This window comes from Acomys minous (assembly GCF_964271855.1).
Source record: "Acomys minous genome assembly, chromosome: 8".
Taxonomy (NCBI): domain Eukaryota; kingdom Metazoa; phylum Chordata; class Mammalia; order Rodentia; family Muridae; genus Acomys; species Acomys minous.
Genome location: NC_140489.1, coordinates 95,134,225 through 95,156,595, shown reverse-complemented (window position 1 = coordinate 95,156,595; position 22,371 = coordinate 95,134,225). Strand labels below are relative to the sequence as shown.

At 42.4% G+C, this 22,371-nt stretch overlaps 1 long non-coding RNA gene across 4 annotated transcripts; it reads left to right on the top strand.

Annotated features, from left to right (window-relative positions):
* Nucleotides 1–3,735: 3,735 nt before the first annotated feature.
* Nucleotides 3,736–20,562, top strand: LOC311603078. 4 transcript variants are annotated; one of them, XR_014780942.1, is made up of 4 exons: nt 14,100–14,211; nt 15,178–15,463; nt 18,317–18,531; nt 18,876–20,562. It is a non-coding gene; the product is annotated as an uncharacterized lncRNA (long non-coding RNA). The 4 variants fall into 4 exon arrangements; XR_014780940.1 differs by lacking the exons at nt 14,100–14,211; nt 18,317–18,531 and adding an exon at nt 3,736–3,970; XR_014780943.1 differs by lacking the exons at nt 14,100–14,211; nt 15,178–15,463; nt 18,317–18,531; nt 18,876–20,562 and adding exons at nt 3,736–3,970; nt 5,855–5,956; nt 10,122–10,844.
* The last annotated feature ends 1,809 nt before the right edge of the window (nt 20,563–22,371 follow it).

The following is a 22,371-nucleotide window of genomic DNA, read 5'->3' as shown; positions in this document are numbered from 1 at the left end:
CTAACCTCCCACCCAAATAAACCACTTATACTCCTTGAACAGGCTCATTAAATACTGCATGGGACACAGTGACACATTTTATAAAACATACATGTAATATCGGTGTATCTGTGTGTGTTCTTATGTGTGTATATACATATATAAAATTTAATTCTTGCAGCAACTCTTCAAACAGTTAAGGTGAACAGCATCCAGAGAGACCAGCTTGCTGGTCACACAGTCATGTGGTGAGCTTCACACCCATACTCTGTGGTTCCAACACATTTTCTCAAGGACAACAAGTGACAACAATCCTGACATATTCTAAAATTTAAAGAATTTAACCATTGATTGATAACTCCTTAAAAGGGGAGGGAGCTCATGAAAGCTTTAAAGAAGCCCAAGTCTGTCTCCCAAACAATGGTTCAAGCATGTGATGTTTTTAATGTCTTCCAGATCATTAAGCAAAAAAGCAAAGATGCATCCTCTCTTTTAAAAAAAAATCATTAGTGCAGCAGTTTTCAACAGGGGGTGATTTTCATGCCCAGGGGACATTAGGTAATGTCTGGAGACATTTTTGTTTGTCACAAGAAGGACCACTACTGAAATCTAATGGGAGAGAAGCCAGGAAGCTAAATACACTACAATGGACAGGGACAGCCCCCACAACAAAGCATCCTGCAGTCCCCAAATGTCAGTAGTGCTGACTTTAATTTGGGGTTGAGAAACCCCAAATTAAAATAATCTGTTTGAGTTTTAATGTTTTCCTTTTCGTTTTAAGTCATGGAACTTCGTGCAGAGGACGAGAACAGGGTGGAAAGATGGTGATGGTGGGGGGGGGGGAGTGTGCCATGCAGGACCAGTTCTGGGTTCCAAATAGTTACAAAACCAATGTCCCCTCACAGAGTTCAAGTAAGCACACAGGAAGGAATAGACAGGGCCCTTTGGACCCTAGCACCTCCAGCTGCCGCAGGCCACAGGGCTGCTACCCACAGATCTCTTCTGTGTGTTCCCCATGGTCAGGGTTTCTGGGAAGTGACACTCCCACTGCATTTCTGTCCAGGCTTTCCTTGCAATTGAGATTCTAATATAAGTACGTCTTATTCTTGTACCTCTCAGTCACCTTGGCCCCACGTGATGAGCATAGAGCAAGTCTAGGATTCCGAATCTTGAATATTTGCATTCAAGCTTCCTAGCTTTAGTTGTCATTGTCTTTCTAGATGGTGTTTGTCTGCAGCTCAAGGATACCAGATGACTGCAAAAACCATACAGCAGGAATCAGACAAAGCTAGAGTCAGTCTCATCCCATGTGTCTTGTCTACTACTTGCCAGGTTGTTTGGAAACTCTGATGAATACCATAGTCAACACCAATTAGATGAAAAGCAAATACATAAATAAACAAACAAACAAGTATGTGGCAAGCTAGCTGCATGTGTTGGGGTTGGAGGTATACATGTGTGTTGCTATTGGCAACATGTATACACAAAATCTTAGAAGCTAGATGTTACCCTCAGGTGCCGCTCCTCAGGAGACATCCACCTTATTTTATTTATTTATTTATTTATTTTGAGACAGTGTCTCTTGATGGAGCTTTTCATGTAGACTAGGGTGGCTGGATGGCTTGTCTATAATCCCTTGGTGCTGGAATTACAAGTGTGTGTCACAACTGACAATTTTAAATAAGTTGGGGGGACCCCATTTATGTTCTCATGCTTGTATAGTAAGTACTATTAATGAGCTATCTCCCTAACCCATGACAAAGTTTAATTAAGATAATATCTTTTAAAATCCCTTCATGACTTATAAAGCATTGTCCAAATAGATTAAAGTTCTCAGCAGACTGTTGGCAAAGGGGTGTGTTGTGTGGTGTGTGAGTGTGTGTGTGTGTGTGTGTGTAGGTTAAAGCAGCTATCTATATTTGTGTTTATTCATGCTATTGACAAAATCCATTTTAGGTGCCATGGAGCAGAGAGCCTGTCCTTTTTCAATTAAAGAACAGGACTGCGTTGTGAAATTTGTTTGTTTAAACAGTTTCTCTCTTTCTCTCTCTCTTTTTTCCTTTTTCTTTTTTTGCCTGGTGGGTGGTTAAAGAGAGCAAAGTAACTTGTTCTTCAAACAAACAAACGTAAGAAATACTTGATGTTGCTTGACAGGACTTGTTAAACAATGGCCAGTTCTAGCTGCTGACGGCATCCAATGCAGTGTGAGTGCTGCCTTCAACCTCTCTTGACAGATGAGAATTTGTAAAGTGAAAAACACCAGACTGACCTCTGTACTGTGTTGCAAACTCGGAGAAGACACCAAGCATTAGAGCCCTCTGCTTCCAGGAGGCTGAACCTGAGTTCAGGGCGAAGTCCTTTGTGGTCTTTAAAGTCACAAGACAAGTCTGATTCCCTTCTTGAGTTGTTAGGTTTTTTTCCACTTTGTTGCAATCACAGAACACACAGAGACAGGGGCAGAGCAGAATAGAGAAAGAATCACTATATTTAACCTTCTTTTGCCTTTGCCTTCTCATACCCCTGTCTCTTTCCCCTTGCCATACTGTCTTACCCTTTGTTTTCAAACCTGCTTTTGGTGTGAGACCGTAGGCCTGTGGGTCACAACATGTTCTCTGAATCTCAGTGTTTTGCAGGCTATGGCTATTACGTGCTATGTGCTCAGTAAGTAAGATGGAAGGTGGAGGAGAGACAGATCCAGAGGCAGGGAAGGGAAGAGAGAAGAAATGGCCACTTGACTATGTCTGATCTTGGACTGACAGCAACAAATAAGATTATTCAACAAGGTCCCTCTGACACATGATGATCTACTGGAATTAGTTGCTCTTTGTAAGGAATCAGGAAACAGGCGCTAGTTTCAGAGTGCTCACCAGAACCTGAGGATGCGTCACCTGCAGGTCAACCCTTGAGGAAGGCTTCATCTTCCCACCGCCCCTCCAGTCTCTTTGAGGGCCGGAGTCCCCCCATCTCTCATTCATCAACACTTGTTTCAACCATCCCTTCTTGAATGTTCTCTTCTTCTCTGGATGCTGTTTCTGTCATCTGGTGGGAAACACTGAGGAGTAGTGCTCTTGAGGACAGACTCACTCATCTCTCTGGGTGTGAGGAGTACATAAGTGCTCAATCCAAGTAGGGTTGCAAGCCAGACCTGTGATCCCTGCATCTTCTTGGAGAGGAAACCTGAAGGTATTTCCAAGCAAGGGTGCTCACTGGGCAAGACTTACAAAATGTCAGGACTACATCGCTTCTGGATGCTGAGAAAAACACAAACCTTGGAAGAAAATTTCATGTTTAGAATATGCGTTCCTTTGCTCATTTAATGTAAGTTTGGAGGCTTTTCATCAAGTGACCTGGTAGCCCCAGGTCTCTTACTGGATCTGTCTGGTCCACCATGGCAGTCCTATCGCTGCTTTAGGAAAAAAAATTTTTTTCTTTAAAACTAAGTTGTATGTGTGGCTTCTAACTTGCCAATCTCTCTGGCTATTTCCTTAGCGTACTATGTGGGGATCAGGAACTGGAGGAAAGGGGATAAGAGGTGACAGAGCCCACAGAGAATCACGGAAATCAGAGGACTCAGACTCCAGAGACCAGACTCCAGGTGCAGATCTAACTCTAGTGAGCACCCTTTATACAATTGAAGGGCCAATCAGATCATCCCATGCTAACCTCAAGCACCAATAGCAATCTATCATGTTGGTGTAACTGTAAGAAAATGTGGGGGGCGGGGCAAGTCAATTCAGGATACTTATGTAAAGAAAGGGGAAGCAGTCACCGCCCTAGCCTCGGAACCATTTTGAGACTTTACTAGTGTGCTAGGAGTCCCAGTAGATCAACACTCTGTGCAATGGATTGGGATCTTTCAAGGAGCTGGAGGTGCAACTGACGTCTCTCTTGCCATTCTCTATGGGCCTCCAAAAGGCTAATCTAGACACTCCCCGCAATACTCTGTGGTGCTGACCAGCCACTGCAGCCCACCACTCCTTAACTGAAGTAAGTTATCCAAACTCCCTAAGGTCTGAAGATTTGGTGATGAATAGGCATGAAGGGTTGTCAAGGATTGAATACAAGATGTGCTATCTCAGGGTGGATGGATTTTAATTGCAGTTGTTTTTGATGAGTATAAACTTGCAACCCACAGGTTTCCCCTTCTACCAAATGTCAGAGTTCCATCACTGGACAGCTAGAGTATTATATTACAAGTTCTCAGATGACACAGTAGTAAGTTATATATTCATTTTAAGGAAGCACTGAGGCCTACATAACTTTAAAAACTTAGACTAGGCTTAAGAAACAACAATCCAAAGATCTGCATATCATTTGTTATGGTTTGGGTGTGAAATATGCCCAGAATTTCATATATTTGAACAGTTGGTCCCCAGAAAGTGGCACTGTTTTGGTATGCTGTGGAGCCTTTTAGACACAGGACCTAGCTGGTTGTCATGGCATGATAGCCGTAGGTCTTTGGGGTCATAGGTCACCTGCATTTCCGATGTAGCTCTCTGTTTTGTGAACCAATTGTCATTTAAGACATGTCACTACACACTGTGCAGCCTGTGCAGCCACCATGCTTTCCATGTCATAATCAACTGACATGCCATGAAGCATTAGCCAAAGTTTCTTTGGTCAGATTATTTCATTGTATAATTAGCACATTATTCAATATAACATAAGTTTGTTTCTTTGTTACTATTTGCTTCAATGCTGTTCTTAGGGCATATAAGGGAAGTACTTTCCCACTGAGCTCCATTCTCAGCCCCAGAAGTCTATGTCTAATGCAGTAACTAATCCAGTATGGCTGCAGGATGGGGCCTTACAGGAGGGAACCCTGCTCCACAGAGCCTTTCACAGACTCCAGGGTGACAGCAGTTGAGAATTTGTTAACATGATGCTCACAAAATTGACCTTGGCAGGGAGGGACACTTAAATCTAGCCACTATTAAAGGTTTAAAAAAAAATGGAAAAACGGCAGATTCAAATGGAGCACAGTTGGAAATGGTACTCACAATTACCTGGGTGTTCAGTCCCATGGCCACACCTAGTGCATGGGGTGTTGGTTATACCGTGTAGTTCTATGCTCAGAGAGAACGGGAGAGTGGGCTTGGCTGTATGGCCAGTGGTCTTTACCACAATGATCAAATTTCTGCCAAAGGCAAATCACAGTGGAGTGATTTGTAGGTAATCAATGGTTTTCTAGGGATCATATGGATGAGGGCTAAGGTGGGTGTGCTAGTGATGGTTACAAGAACTAAAGGGTGAGTGACATGAAGCAGACTTCCAGCTCTGCCCCTTCCTCAAACTAATCATCACATGGGGAGTAAGTCCAGCTCCCCAACTTCTCATGTAAGGGCAATTCAGTGAACTTGGGTCCCACCCTTGCAAAAAGGCGAGGAACCACAGTTGCATCTTCCATCGAGGCAATCTTAGCCATGCCTAGACTGCATGAGAGAGGGCAGCAGTTAGCAGATCCAGGCTATTTCTAAGGGTGCTGGTGGGTGGCAATTTCACAGAAGGAGACAGGCCTTTGCAGATACCTGTCTTAAAATGGAAGTTATGGCACTCCCAAGTTACTAGTGCTACTTTGCAACCCATCTGTGAATATCAAAGAGGTCAAGTCCAAGTTCAAAAGGAACATTTTAATCTGGCAATTGGAAAACAGTCAAGTGAATAACTGCAATCAGCTAACGATTGCACAAAAAAAAATCTGTATAACAGGAGTGCACTTCAAAAAAAAAATCTGCATGCACTTGCATATTTTTCGGCTTTCGCTCCTCTTTTCATTCTAAAACCAAGATGTAAGTGGAAAATGTTATTAGCATCTGGGTAAGGCCCCTTGGCAGTCTTGAAAACCATCATCAATCACTGAGTTTCTCACCCCCAGGTTTTGACGAAGAGTGACTCATCAACACAAAGCCATCAGAGAGGTAGCTGGGTTCCGAATTCTCAGGCTTTCCTTGCTTCACAAATTCTTTACTTCTGGAACGTAAGACGGCTTTAAGTGAATATGCATGTGTTTATGAAAGAGAAGTGGGGCAAGCAAAATGTGCTGTAACTGAGAAGTGATATTTATGTTTAGGATTTCCTGTCCTTTGCCGTGTGGGGTTTAGTTTTTAAGCATATTTTGCCCAAGGGGAAGGAGGACTCCAGAGCACTGCTGGGGCCCCTTCCCGTCACTTATACTTTACTGTGCACTTGTAAGCACAATAGGTCACATACCCTCCTATTCTCATTATCCAGAATCTTCTCAGTGGGGTGGGGGCAGTAAGAGAAGACGAGGAAGAAGTACTTGGGGACCAAACAGGGAGATGGCTTAACTATCTTCCCTTCCTCAGAAGGAACATTCCAACTTAATTCTTTGTCTGTCACAGCACATGTCAACTAAATTTGACTTTAATTCATGTCAGCTGGTACTGAAATGAAGCTTACTCTTTAAAAGAAAAAAAAATTAGTTACCAAAAATACCTAGGAAAGAAGAGATTTCTTTTTTTATTTTGCAAAATTCTTAAGTTTTGTCTTAAAAAACTGTGGAAATGGGAAAACAAAATTGTTGGCAATAAAATCAGCTAAGGGCTCATGTTCTTCTTTTGAAGCTTTGTTGTCTCTTTGAGGAGGAATCATGCTTTCCTCTGAATGCCATCAACTCTTCCCCGGAAATGTAGTGGCTGGTGGATTTATTGGTAAATGGCTGACTCCTCTATACTCATATTCAAAAGGAATTGTGCAGCTCAGTTCCCACACAAGTGAGCAGCCGGCTCCTGTTTTTCTGCCAACGGGCCCATTGCATTGCTGGCCTCTGTCTTCTTTGGCTCAGGTGACTGGGGGAGGGATTCCATTAACTTCCAGAGTTCCCAGGCTGCTTCCTATCCTGAGAGGAGGTGAGCAGTCCGTCTTGCTCTCTGGGGTCAGCAGCTGCAGGAAGAATAAATGAAAACCCTCCTCTTTGTCATCAGGTCTCAGTCACTGCCAAAGAACAATTGATCCCTGAAGCTGCTAGCAGCAGAGGGAGTTGGCTTTCCAAGGACGGCAGAGGAAGTAGACTAACCAGAATGATCCGCTTCCCTGGGGACAGGGAGTTGTCTAGCAGCAGCAAACAGTAACAGGAGCAAGGCTGCAAGCACAGCAGGCCTGGAGAAGAGCAGAATGTTCTGGGCTAGCCACAAGGGATAGAGGGCAGGTTTGGGAATCCCCAGCAGATCAGATGCCTCCACACTTAGTAGGCCTCCTTCTAAACATGTTGCCTAAGCGCTAACAAAGCCAGACAGAAATCTATTCTGACAATGCCGTTCTTCCGTAAGACAGCAATACTCAAATAAGCAATCATGGAGATGGGCACTGGTCTTCCAAGGACAGTATTTGAACTTGGGAGTTCATGGCAGGACTTTGCAGGAAAAGCACCCAGACTTCATAACAAACTGCCCTTATACATATAAGAAAAAAACAAAACAAAACAACAAAAAAAAAACAATGCCATTCAATAGTCAAACAAAAACCCATGAGCTACTGACCAAATTTACTAGCAAACGATTCGTTTTTAAAAGATACTAAACCATGCACTTAAAACAAAAAGAAGGACCTAACAAGAAGCAATGTGAGGAAGATGATGGCAAAATCTGGCAGCATGTCAAAATCCAATAAACTAGAACTCACCAACACTATTGGGAACCTCTAACATTGGAACATGGTTTATTTACAGCACAATGAAAACAGGGAACGAGGGAAGGAAATGAAGAAGCAGACAAAGGCTTCCTAAGACCTTTCTCATATTCAGAAGAGATGACATCCCAATTGTAACTTGTTACAAAGTTATAAACTTTAAGTTTTCATACGTTCAGGACATGCAGGAATTCTTTTAAAAATATTAAAAACAAGACCCCCAAGCGAGTATAATATAAAATTAACATAGGTTTTTGAGTCTTAAGTACATGAGTAACTTTGATATTTTCTACAACTAAAAAAAAAAATCCTTGCCTGATTGTTGTCTGGTGAAAAGGAAAAGCACCCCTACCTTCCCATGTGGGGAGTAGGACATACTGCAGGGTTAGGTGGGAGGCAGGTAGGTCGGTGAGAGGTTGGGTGGAAAAGCACGTTGACAAGGCACCCTTGTTGAGACCCATTCATGGAGTTGGTTAGATATAAGTAGTGTAGGGGGATCACACTACAAGCACTGTTCTCGTCTCAAAGTGACCTGTGCTTCCTGCAAAAAGAATATGTGTCAGGGCAAGCAGAGAGAAGTTTTATACCAGGATGTAGCCACCCCTGAAAGTGAGGCCTCTCTCAGCCTCTCCGCCACTGACAGATAACAGCGGTGGTTCTCTGATGCCCTGCCCAATCTGTTATGTCTGACCCCTTGGGGAGGCCACCTCTTATTTCACCCCAGGGAGATTGGATGCTGCTTCACAAACAAGAACCTCTCCTAAAGAGACAGCCTGTTGCCTCTGCCACAGCTTCCCTTCAGCCCCTTTTTAAGCTTGGCCAGATGGGAGAACTGGGCTCAGGTTACCCTGTATCTGCTCTCCTTGGCCTAAACGTGTCTCTTATGAGAGCTGGAGTACAGAAGACAGAGAGCAAACACACCAGAGCTCTTTCTGGTCAGGTTCCCCAGGTGTCTGTCCCCAACCAAGCCTGGTCCGTGTGTCTGTATTGTGAAGCTTGGACCACTGAAGCCAGGTGTGGGAGGGGTCAAGATCCTCCTAAGAATGCTTAGTCGCCTGTTCTTGTTGGATCTTGTTGGGCATGGGGAGGTTGGGGAGGCTTGACTTTGTGTATTCATCAATAAACTCATTTACACACACACGCACGCACGCGCGCACACACACACACACACACACACACACACACACACACACGCAATCCTTACCAATATATGGAGCTATCTGATGACTTTTATTAAATATATACTTCTTTGTAAAGAAAAATATGCTTGCCAAACTTAAGTACAAAAGTTCAGAATGGTGAAGAAGGAATGAAAGGAAGAAGAAAAAGAATGGGTAGAAAAATAAGACAAAAACGTCAAGAATAAGACAAGTTACTCAGATATAAAAGAAAAGTTCAAAATTTTGAGACCAAATCCAAAAGGGGAGCAACGGCCTTCTTTGGAGTTTATTGAAGTCAATAAGGAGAGTTCTTCAGGCAAATCTTTTATGAGTCAAAAAAAATGCTTAATTTTCTGCAAATACTAACAAGGAAAGTGTTTAAAGCAATATAAAAGACAAAGAGCTGAAGCTATGAGGAATCTGGAACTTTGTGGTTCCTTCAAGTCTCTGGCTGACTCCCACAGGAATCCTTAAGAGATACACTACTGTACAACACGACTGTAGCTAATGATATATTGGGTTCTTGAGAATTAGAAAAGCAAAGATTTTACAAGTTTTCAACATCAACAAAGGAAGTGTCATGGTTTGGGTGGGGGTTTTGCTCTGGGCTGTTTTGCTGGGATCTCTCCCAATGTGGTAGTATTGAAGTGGCTGGAAGTTTAAAAGGTCAGAGCTAAGGGAAGGAGGTCACGGAGGCTCCATCCTTATAGACGGATTCACATTGTCTTGGTAGGAGACAGCTGATTTTATTGAACCAGCCCATTATAATAAAAGGAGAGCCCGGGCCCCTCTCCAGCCTTTTCCTTCCTGTCTCACCTTCTGACCTCATCTGCACAGGCACCTACCATTGTGTAGCCATAAGGCAGGAGGGCAAAGTCTACTAGATACCTTTGCCATACACCTCAAGAACTGTGAGATAAATTAACTTTCCACCCTATAAAATACTGAGGTTCAAATATTTTGTTATAGGAACACAAAATGGGCTAAGTGGTGAATTATGTGAGATAAATGCTACTCATTTGCTTAACTCTCCCAAAATCTACAACATATACACATTTTAAATACCCTATTGTTTTTAAGGTATATACTTTTTATGTGTTAATTTAAAAGAAAAAAGGGATAGAGGAAGAGTTGAGGAAAGGAGGAACGGTTAATGAAAGGGGGAAGGAAGGGAGGGATTTTAGCATTCAGCATCTCATGGCTCTTTAGAATTCCTAATGTTTGTCAGTGAAATATGATACATGTATAATTTTGTAAACTCAACCTTCCCAGGCATATTTAGTCTCACTTAGTATGCAGACTTAAGTATTTTTAATATCTTCATTTTCTCTACAGTGTCTCAAGCTGGAATGTTTCTCTGGTGTTCCCTAACATCTACAGCCTCCCAAGTAGTGCTAACTATTTTCTTAGAATTCCCGTACCCACGCTAGGCAGCCCACAAGGGAATCATCCTAACCATTCTGACATAGCCTATGAGTCCTCAGCTAAGGCAGGTGGTATATACATTAAAGGATACAACCTGCTTTCCTTGGAGAAAGATGCATGGAAAACTCTTGATCTTTGAAACACACTTATGGGGTGCAGAAAGACCTACAGGACAACAGTACATTTTTAACAATTAGTGATATGAGATGTGCTAAGCAGTAACATTTTAAGAGATTGGCATTTTCATGAAGTGCAGTTGTAAGTGTGATCTCTCTTGAGCATTACCAGGACACAGGGTATTTGACAAGAGTACATCCACCCCGAATCAGAACACCCCAGTCATCTGCTGGCCATTCACAACTGGTTTACATCTTCCCCTTGAGATTTTCTTCTTCGGGTGGCTAGGATTCATTAGGAAGATAACTATTATTAGGGAATTACTGTTACTGGGCTCTCCAGAGGGTCTCTATAGAGTGTAGCTTGGAGGAGAACCTCAGCAGGAATGGACACAGTGGAGAACGCACAGCTTCCAGACTTCCCCTGGCTGCTGAGGAATTCAAACAAGAAGAGGCAAAACTCTGGAGGGAAGTCTTTCTTTAAATTGTATTGATTTGTTTTCCAAGTGTCTGTATAACTGGGGCGGGGCACTTCACACACACAGAAAGAGAACACCTGTTACAATGTAGGATCTGGCATGGAACATGGGTCATGAAGCCTCTGCACAGCCTTCTCCCACTGCTGGGCAATCTTGCTGCTTCACCACTTTGTTCTTGATTTTGTAGCAATTCTACCTCAGTGGCAACATAAATATGAAACCTTTTCCCCTTAAATTATATTTAACCTGTAACATTTTATACTTGAGTTTTTATTGCCCATTTTTTAGAAGTAAAACGTAGATTGGTTTCATATAGTCTTGGGAGATGCTTATTCAGGGAAATTATTTTTAAAATTCAAATTTGATATACCTCACTCAAGACACATCTAACTACTTAATTTACTCACCTTCTATATGCTATGATCAGAAAAATGTCTTTATTATGTCTGCAAATATGTAATTTTCAAAGCACTTTCTCAGTTTAATAGCTCTGCCAGGTCCAGGACAGCTATAGGGTAAGCAAGAAAGACAATTTAATAAGTGGGGAAACTGAGGATCATAAAGTCTGCTCAGAAGTAAACAGCTGGTGGTAAACTGGATCAGCTCTGTATGACCCTCAGACAGAATTTATTCTACTGGAATAAAGTTCCTTGGAAAAGAACTTCTAGAGGTCATGACATGGCAATGAGTCTAAAAATGATGGGTCATTTTCACACAGCAGAGAACTCAGGAGGTCACCTCTGGTTATTACCATTTGCACAAAAGTCGATTCCAGACTCTAAACATCAATTCAGAGTGACCACACAGCAAACAAGGTGTGACCGACCAAGTCCTCTCTCTGTAGCCTCTTGGGGTCATTACAAAGAGTCATATTCTTATATTAAAGATAGCGCTTTGGAGTAAAAGTCTAGACAAAGAACTTCCTAAAATGTAGATTTTAACAGATAGTAGCATCTCCAGGCTGACTGGATACACTAAGAGGAGTGGGCCCACAGACATGGTCTTTAGGCCTTAGCTACCTCTTACATTTGACTACCGTGTAAGTAAAGGAAATTTGAGTATGTGCATGTGCAAGAATGTATGTTTGCTTGTGTGCCGGGTACCGTCATGGAGCTCAATCATTCATCCTTCTGATCTGTCTGGGAAATAAGCATTGGCAGTAGACTTTAAAGAGAAGGAAAGTGAGAGCCTAGAGTGGAAAGCCACACCTCTTGGAAAGTACGCACTTGAGAATGGCAGAGCTGGCCTGAGAGTTCTGTTCTGTCTTCATCTGAAGCTTGGAGTCATCCTCCTCATTTGGAGCTGAGAGAGACTCAAGGTCAGGGCTACAGTAAGGGCAGAGGCCCTAGATTCTCCCGGGCTAAGACAATGCCTTGGACTTAACTTTGTTCCCCAGGTTGAGTAGGACATGAATGGATCCGAAGGGGTGCACAAATAATTATCGGCAAAGAGTATGCAGGGAAAACGGTTTAAAAATAGTTTGTGTAGCTATGTCAGATGAAAATGTGTACTTGTGCCTATTTCTCTGCTTGAGCATACTCTAGGCAGGTTGTTTAACACTATCCTGTTAGAGCCAAGAGGTTGCTCTGTAGGGATGAACATTCACTTATTTTCTTGTTTCTGTACATTCTCATCGACTTCAAAAACCGCCAAAGGGAAAGGCACAGAGCACTTTCTCACTTTTTATTTGCGAATTATCTTGGGATTAACGTGAATGAACACTGAAATGCACTTACTTCAGATTAACTCTGGATATGGGAGCTAGAACCCGGATGAGCTCATTGAACCCATGTCTCACCCTAGAATGACTGGATTCAATGAGTTGAGGCTTCCTTTATTGTACTGTTCTCAGCCAAAAGTGATCTTACTCATCTCTCAGCCCCGCCCCCACCCACAGGGGTTCTGTGGCAAGGCCTTCAGAGGTTCCAATTGTCTCAACAGAAGTATGCTAGTGTTACCTAGAGAGACTCGGGACACTGAAGAGCAGCCACCAGAGCTGGGTAAACCTCTGCAACAAACAATGACCTATTCTGACATATCGACATTTAAAGTAATCTGCCTCCCTCCCTCACCGAGAAAAAACCAACAACAACAGGGGGGGTTAGATCTCGGAGTACCCTGATAGGACACAGATGTTCCAAGTGGGCAACATTTTCATCTCTATTACCTTCTCGGTATCCTGAAGCATAGTTAGCATTCTAGGTGTCCAGGATAATACTAGACCCAAAGAGGCAATATGAATTTCACCATGTGCACCTCAGCTTGACCCCTGATCAAGCTTCGTGTGTTTCTACAATAAAATCTAAGTGGACAAAAATCACTTTATTTCAGTGCAAACCATAGTTAACCCTGCATGACCATTTATGATGCATTTGAGATCCTGGCCAATAAGTCTCAATACAGTGAAAGTCTTAAAAGATAATGGCATTCTGAGCAGTGAGCTCTCAGTCATAGCTTATTGCAGGAAATTAACAACTTCTCTGAGCAGATGGTCTAACTACCAACTCTAAGAAATAATATTTTAATATTAAACTGAAGATCATTCTCTTTGAGGGGAAAATTCTCTTTAAAACTGTCTACTCCCTGGTTTTAATGAGAAAAATGGCTATTTGAAAGGCAAAGGCAAAGGAGCTAATTACTTCTCATGGTCTCCTTCAGGTTAGAAAGACGTCTCAGGATTTACAGCATGTCTGTGTGTGATGGAGAGGTGTAGGGTGTGGGGACAATTCTAACTTCTCAGGAGCCACAAACCTGAGGCTTATTGTATGAGATTGGCTTGTTGAACCCTTTCAACTATACCCATTAAGAACCTGCTTGAGTGGTGGATCAGGAGCTCGAACACTCGGCCCAAGCATCACTTGAAGTACTTTGGATGCATTCTCTCTAAACATCTCTTCTCATACTTCCCTTTCTACCTTCCTGTAACATGCACACATGTACACACACACATACACACACACACACACACACACACACAAACACACACATACACACACACACATGCATACACACATGCACACACAGACACATACTCACACGCATACATGCACCAAGAGAGAGAGATATAAAGAGACAGGAGTCAAAAAGAGAGAGATTTAGCTATACACTCTACATATGGGACAAAACAAAACATCATATTTGTCTTACAGAGCCTAGCTCACTTTGTTTATATAACAATCTCTACTTCTGCCAGTGTTTCTGCAGATGTCATGATTTCTTTTATAGTGTAGTAAAATCCTACTGTGTATATATGCTGGATTTCTTTATCTACTCCTTTAGTGCTAGACATTGAAGCTGGTTTCATTCTTTGCAGTTGTGGATGATGCTGCAGTAAATACAAATATTCGAGCATCTCTGCAGTGTGTTGGCTCCGTGTCTTTCAAGTATATATACAGAAACGGTGTGGTAGGTCATATGGTAGTTCTATTCTTAATTTTTGAGGTACCTCCAAACTGACTGCTATAGCAGCTGCACCAGTTCATATTCCTACCAGCATTGAATCATGGTCTCTTTTCCCCTCCATCCCTACCAGCATTATTGTCAAATGTTTTCTTGACAATACCCATTCTGACTGGGGTGAGATGAAATCCAAAGACAGTTTTAGTTTTTATTTCCCCAATGGCTAAGGATGTTGAAAACATTTTCAGTGGCCATACACATTTTAACAAGTTTAATTAATTTGGAACAAATGTTCTGCCATGCCAATGAGCAAGAGCTTGGGTTAGGCCCAGCGACTGAATGCATCTGTACAATTAACACCATGGTTGAGGCACATTTGGATAGCCAGAGGCTTCAAAGGCACAGGAAGGAGCCCCAGGGTGGATGTCAGCACCTCTTCCCAGTTCTGCCCCTGACTTGGACTTGTCTAGTGCCAGCTAGAAGCTTGATTCCTCACAGATTACTGAGAAGACTTTTGTGAGTGTGGCTGAACTGGGCCAGGTGTCATAGTCAGTCAGTCCCAGTTGAGAGACGGCAAAGGGACACTGCATGGCTTTACCACCTTGGACTAGCTCTCCCTGCCTATCTCTGAGGCTCTCCTGGTGGGTTCTAAGGTTAACGTGGTTCTGAGAAATGTTTCAAAGATGTCAGGAAGTGGGGAATAGAGCAGAACTATAAAGCAGGGTGGAGGTAGGGTGGTGAGCAGAGGTAGAGTTTGTTTAGAGAATGGCAGGCAGGTCAGAGAGGTGAGGCATCCTCTATGTACAGGATGAGACTGGAAGTCAGATTAGAGAGTCAGATGAGGTAAGATGGTACAAAATGGTGATGTCCTGACAATCAAACAGTGGGCTTGGCATCACTTTGCTCTTACTCACGCTTTCCATTTAATCCTGCGATCCTTCACAGAGCATCTATACTCTTACCTTCCCGCAGGTTTCCATCACGGCGAAAGTGGACACGAGCACACAACATACTCTGTGACCTTTAGACAGTGGTACTCTGGAGGAGAAGGTCTCAGCCTGCCCCGGAGCTCTTTATCAACTGGGTTCCATGCGGAGGGGCACAGGAGCATACCTCAGGCTAGCTACGGGAGCCAAAAGGCCGGTGAGAGGAACCGATCACCATGCTTCTGCTCCACTGTTGTGGTTCTGAGTTTTCATCACTCTCTCTAAAATACAGCTGCCAGGGTGGACCAAGGAGCAATTACTAACACTTCCAGGCAAGTCCACACCCGGGTGAGGTGGCTGCTGCCATCTGGGGTCCATTTCAAAAGCAATATCGGTGCCCATTGTCATCACATCTGGACCCACATGGGGTTCTGACGCTTTTCTTTTGTTAGGAAATCTGGGCAGACCAGAGTGGGCATGGGAAGCCAGTCTGAGATACCATGCGTATATACAGAGAAACAAAAGCACCTAATTTACTCTTCTAGTGCAAAAGCAGGTTACTTAACTCAGAGCCACAGGTCCCCCAACTTTAAATAGAGACCATAAACTTAAGGCACAAGGAAACTATAAGAGTTGGATAAGATCACATATGCAAACAAAACACCCTAGGGTCTCACAGCAGGGACTATAGGTGGATGCCCTGAGAATGAGCAAAGGCACGTGAGGGCCTTCCGTTATCCAATCCATTTGAATCCTTGATAACCAAATAGAATACTCAGGCAGGTCTTCTTACATCTCCACCCCGACCTTTGTTAAGTCAAGTTGACCGCCTGTGTCCCACGTTAGCATAGAAACCCCCCTCATATTCTTGTGTATCCCAGAATCTTTAGCTCTAATATAGTGTTTATATCAGGCAAATTACAGAATGATAATTCATGATTTGTTTGCTTTTCTTCCTAAACAACTCCCATCTATAAGGCAAGACTTTTCTCATGGCTAACCACCCTAGTTCTAAAATTTAAAGAGGAAATGACCTGCAATTCCATGATTATACTTCTCAATGCGTCTCTAATAGTTTCCAGTAACCCAGCCAGTGCCTAACATCTGGCACCTGACACCCCCTACCCCACCCCCGGCATACACCCTTCCAGAAGGCAGTTTCCCCATTCTGATGATTCCTGTCTGGTCTTGCAAAATGCGCTTCTGTCCCTTTTACAAGAACACTGCGGACCAACATTCCTGGAGATATCAGCTCTCAGAACTAAGGGTACAAAACAAACCACAAAGCACTTAGCTTTGGCTGTTTAATTTTTGCGGGTCACAGATAACTTTAAGAATGTCATGCAAACTTTTAGGGTTCCACCTGGGAAGCTGTATCAGCCCTGTGCACAGGGTCTGCACAAGATCTTAGGGGTTAATCTATGGACTCCGAAAGCTCATGGAAGCCCCCAGAAGAAGACCTTTCTTTATGCAGGTTAAGAACTAAAGCAGTGGGGAAATATTTTAAAGATGCCACTGTGAGTCTGTGAATAAACCTTCATCCTCTTAGACAATTCTGCCACATATGAGTCAAAGACTTTCTTAGCCATTTCCTTATAATAACATCATAAGTTATTTCCAGTTGGTATTGTTATAGCTGCCTGAAGTATATAGAGTTTACACTATTCAACTCCCTTACAATTCAGTAGCGAAGGAGCCATTCTACTTAAATATGGAAATCCTGGTTTCCTCTTGCCCCTATTACACATCAGGCACAATGAAATAGGTGCAGAGAGCAGCTGGGCAAAGAAATGCAGGAGCAATGCAAATTACTTCTACACCAGAGGCTCTAGAATAGCTTGGTGGTCTTGAGTGCCATCGTGGACAGGGCAAAGAAGGATGTTTCTGTGTGAGAAGAGCATTGCACTATGACTGTTGACACAGTTTAAACATAAAGGGGCTTCAACGATTGGCATACAAATATGAGGGTAGATAACTGGTGCACTTTTGTTACCATGGGTAACACTGCCATCACCACTGTAGTTGATACTCCGCCACATACATGTATACGGCAAACCCTTTTCTTATGCAAGATCTCACAGCATCTTGAATCATCATTAAAACAGGCAGAAAGTTCTCTGAGTGTAAAACCACTGGACTGTGCTTTTTTTGGACAAAGCAAGTTAGCCTAATACTTTAAAAAGGTTGCCTCTGAATCAGATGGCCTACATTCAGATTCTAGATCTGTGTGTACTGGTTATTATTGCCTAGTGTTTAATTTAAGCAGCAATGCTCTGAAGAATTCTCAACAGAGACTTATGAAATGCAATGTAGAAATTACAGAGGTCTAATCTCCAACCCACCTTTCCCACCACCTTTAGGATTGATCAGTCTCTCTCTCTCTCTCTCTCTCTCTCTCTCTCTCTCTCTCTCTCTCTCTCTCTCTCTCTCTCTCTTCTCTCTCTCTCTCTCTCTCTCTCTAGTCACTATGACCAAATACCTCCCAGAAACAACTTGACAACTTGTCAGGTCTTAGAAGGGTAAGTCTGCAGCCACTTGATTCTGTGTCTCTGTATCACCGGTGAATCAGAAGAGCATACAGAGGGAGCTGCTGTTCAGAGCCAAGGTCGGGGGGGGGGGGGGGGAAGGGAAGCAAAGAAAACAGGAGTGCTGGTGCTCAGCTGGCTTCTTCCCCCCTTCGTCTTTCTTCATTCTGCACCCTGTAGCCATGATGGTGTTGACAGTATTTGGAGTCAGTCTACTCCTTGTCTCTTTCATCTCTCTAAAAGTAGCCTTCATAGACACTGGAGGGCCCATTCATTGATCACACAGGTGATTACAAATTCAATTGACACTGAATATTAACTTATATTTGGCTTTAAGACAAATAAAAATAACTTCAAGGCTCAATATGATCTTGAAGCTCTTTGTGAGTCTCTAGATAACCAGTATATTCAGCACATGGATTGGACTGATTGTAATAGTCACTTTTGACATTTTTTTTTTTTTGGTCGCAATTAAATCAGTTCGATTCTTTAGAGGCCACTGTGATCGAAGGGAGCCAACATTAGCCCAGATGGGGAGAACCTTGCTGACAGGCCTGGAGTAATACAAAGACTGAGAAGAGGGAGATTCATAGGAAGCCCCAACTTGCTCTCCTCTGGCCACTCTTTTTCTAACTGCTGGCCTCCTCTATGTGTTCGCAGACACCATTCCAGAACCATCCAGCCCTCATCTTCCCCAATTCTGGACATGCAGACTTACTGAGTTATAACCACATGAGCAGTGCTACTTCATGCCACTAGGTTTTGTGATACTGATTGAACATTCGTAGAGGACCAAAACAGACTTTTATGTCTCACTAGAAAACTTCGCCCTTTGTCTACACCTACAAATTAACTGAGAAAGAGAAACTCAGGGTGTAAGTAAAATTATTACCTCCCTTTAAATACTTTTCCCTTAAGAGCAGGGGAAAATAAACTCTTATCTTGTATTGAATGGTAATCTGTTCCTCAACCGGAAAACATACAACATTCTTCTTGCTTTCAACATAATGAAATTGAGTTGTGATTTAGCACAGGAAGCATAGGCTATAGGACCCAGTGAACTGTATAGCTCATGTGCCCAAATGGAGGAGCAGTGAGGCTTCTTATTAGCCAGAAAAGGATGGGGGCTTGGTGTTCGTAGTACCCCCTCTCCCACAGACTTTTTCCAAGTATCACAGAGAAGATTCTGATGATAATTGTGCCCTGCATTCTTCTTCAGACCCCTTCCCAGCTTGACAAGCCCCAAGGAGGCAGCGTATAACCAGCACAGGAAATGCAAGCCATCTGTACCAGAGCCTGGGAACACACTTTCCCCAGTCCCCTTGCTGGTGTGGTCCTGGCATGGGGCTGTGCCTCTGGAGAAGAGAATTAAGGAAACAAGTCCAGTGGAGAGAGAACATGGGATTCCACTTCCATTCATCTTCCTTATTTTGCAAACATCGCATTCTGCAAATCCCATGCCAGTAAAGCTCTTGGATCAGTCTTCAAATTCTTCTGGATCCTTCAGGGAGGAGATGTCAGGACTGGCCAAGAATCTAAGTGGAAACTGATGACAGAAGCTGACATTAATCAGCTACACAGTATGTTCTTCCCAGCAGGTTTCTTCCAATAAATCAAAGGCCAGCAAATCCGAGGGGTGTTTAGTCATGAGAGAGCAACTGTTTGCTGCTCTCTTCTCTTGCTAAAGATGATGAATTTAAGGTTTAATTGAACCCAACACTATGACCATGGGAGTGCTTGCTGTAGGTGTGGGATGCACTTACCATATAGAGTCACATTTCCTCATAGGCACCCCACACTGCACATGCTTCACTGTTTACATCCATGTTTCCTTCCCAAAGGAGACACCTCTCTACCTAATGATCAGAAACAGACCCACTCACTTGAGTTGAAATTTTAGGCTGTTTTGCCGACCAAATAATTCCTTTCTTTTCCTGTAAGAACCAGTTAAGACATATAAACACATGGGTGCATTAATGTATTTTTAAAATCCAACAGAGACCGACACCTTTCAATATTGATGAGTGTGAAGGCAAAAATTCTAGAGTCAAAGAGTAGGATATGGTAGGCTGGGGATGTAGCTAGACTTCCCTAGGGACATGCTCTGTGATTAACTACGTTAGTCTGACTCTCTGTGGTCAGCTGATATCTGTATCTGTGATTTGTGATGAGGATTAATGAAGAAACTGCAACGAAGAGAGCTGTGATGTTGCGTGGATGCTATGGACCGTTTGTACTTCTTTTGTTCCATGTCCCAGTGTTTAATAGAGTTGCTTGTTTTCTTACTGTTTAATTTGTATTCAGTTCATTGCATGTTCTAGGCACTAACCCACTGTCAGATGTATAACTGGTGAATCTTTCTCCTAATCTGTAGGCTGCCTCTTCTGATTGAGGCTGTCCTTTACTATACAGTAACATTTTAGTTTCCTGAGCTCTCGTTAGTCAATTGTTGATCATAACACCTGTGCTGCTGGTTTCTGTTCAGAAAGCCTTTTACTGTGCCTAGGAACTTAAGCAAAGTCCAGTCTTTCCCCTTTGACATAGTCAGAGTGCCAGGCCTTATTTTGAGGCCCTTGATCCATGTGGAGTTGAGTTTTGTGCGTGGTAAGGATTCTTCTACAGATTGCTACTCAGTTTGACCAGCACTGTTCACTGAAGAATACAAATGACTGTCAAATACTTTTGAAACTTTTCAATATCTGTGGCCATCTGGGATATGCATATAAAAACTTTATTGAAATTTTATTTAATCTCAATCAGAATAGCTAAGATTTTTTTTAAATGACAAAAGTGCTGAAGCCAGGCGTGGTGGCGCATGCCTTTAATCCCAGCACTCGGGAGGCAGAGGCAGGCAGATCGCTGTGAGTTCGAGGCCAGCCTGGTCTACAAAGTGAGTCCAGGATGGCCAAGGCTACACAGAGAAACCTTGTCTCGAAAAACAAAACAAACAACAATAACAACAAAAAAAAAAACCATAAAAGTGCTGGTGTGGAGGGCAGCATGGGGAGCACATATTCAGTTTTGGTGAGACTGCAAACTGATAAAAAAAAAAAAAAAACTCCTATGGAAATCTGTTTGGAGCTTCCTCAAAAAGTTAGAAATAGATCTGCCATAACAGTATGTTAAGCTATAGGATTCCTGGGAATAGTCTTAAGGAACTCTCTACTTTATTAAAGAGACACTTGCTCATCCATGTTCACTGCTTTTTCATTCAAAATAATAAAAAAAAACTAACCCATAAAATGATTAATGGATAATGAAGATGTGGTACATATACAAAATGGAATATTATTCAGCTATTAAAGAAAAATTAAATTACAAAATTCTCAAGCCAATGGCTAGAGATAGAAACAATCATTATTAGCCAGGCATGGTGGTCCACACCTTTGATTCCAGCACTTAGGGAGGTACAGGCAGGCAGATTTCTATGGGTTCAAGGCCAGCCTCGTCTACAAAACAAGTCCAGGACAGTCAATGCTACACGGAGAAGCCTTGTCTCAAAAAACTGGAAAAAACTCACTCTTAGTGAAGTAAGTCAGACTCACAAATACAAATGACCCATGATCTTTCTCATATGTGGATGCTAACTTTGAATTTTTAGATATGTGTGTTTAAATTAGAGTATCCATAGAAGGCAGGACACTAGTAATGGACCATGGGGACTATTTGAAGGAAGGGGTATAGAACATAGTTGGTATGAAAGAGTAAAGGGAAATATTGGAATAGGAAGGGTTAATGGGGTCAGGGGTTCCATGCAGGGTTGAGAAGAATTATTGGGGTGGATAACTAGCATTACAGACCTTTGAAAATGCCATGTGGAAACCTACTACTGTAGAAGTATGATAAAAATATGTACATACATACATACATACATATATACATATGAAATTTAAGTGGATTTTCCTTATAATGGGATGAAGACAATGCCTTTCCCAGACAACTAAGCTCTCAATAAAAATCCAATGCCAAGTATGAGTTACCTCTTTTTGAGATGTTGTGCCCTGGGTTCCCATAGATGACCTCCATCCAATATCGCTGACATTACTCTTGGATATGCTTACTTGATCATATGACATGGAGGAATCAAATTGATACTAACCTAACAGCTTCATCCCTCCCGGCTAGCCTTTGTCATGCTCAAAGATTCTGTTGCTGTTACCAAGAAGTAAAGTTATCAATGGTCTTACCCAGATGTGAAACCTGTAATCTAGAATAGTAGTTGGCCAGGGAAGTTATGGCCATTGGTGAAGTAGTTGGCACAAATGTTATGGCAGTAACCAACGACTTTCTGAGTAGATTTAAGACCCACTCCACACAAGATAGAATTCACACCTGGCACCATTAACTCAGCCAAAAACTCATGGCTAATTAAGTTGTAGGACCCAGGAAAATATACTACTATTATTCTGGTAAATACTAATAAATAGTCCTATAAGTTTTTGTACTTACACCCATAGATTAGTAAATCTTTCATTTCTCATCAAAGAAGCTTCTTCTTGAAGTACATGGTATTGCAGACACCCATGACTAACTGGCATCCAAAGAATACGAGAATATAGAGATTTAAAGGTGTCATGAACCAACACAAGGTGCAAGGATTATCATGGAACAGTATTAAGAGTCAGAGATAGTTGATATTTGCAGTGAAACAGTAGTTGATGGGCAAGACAAGGTTATTATAAATATGAATTCATTAGTGGCCATAATGATGTACA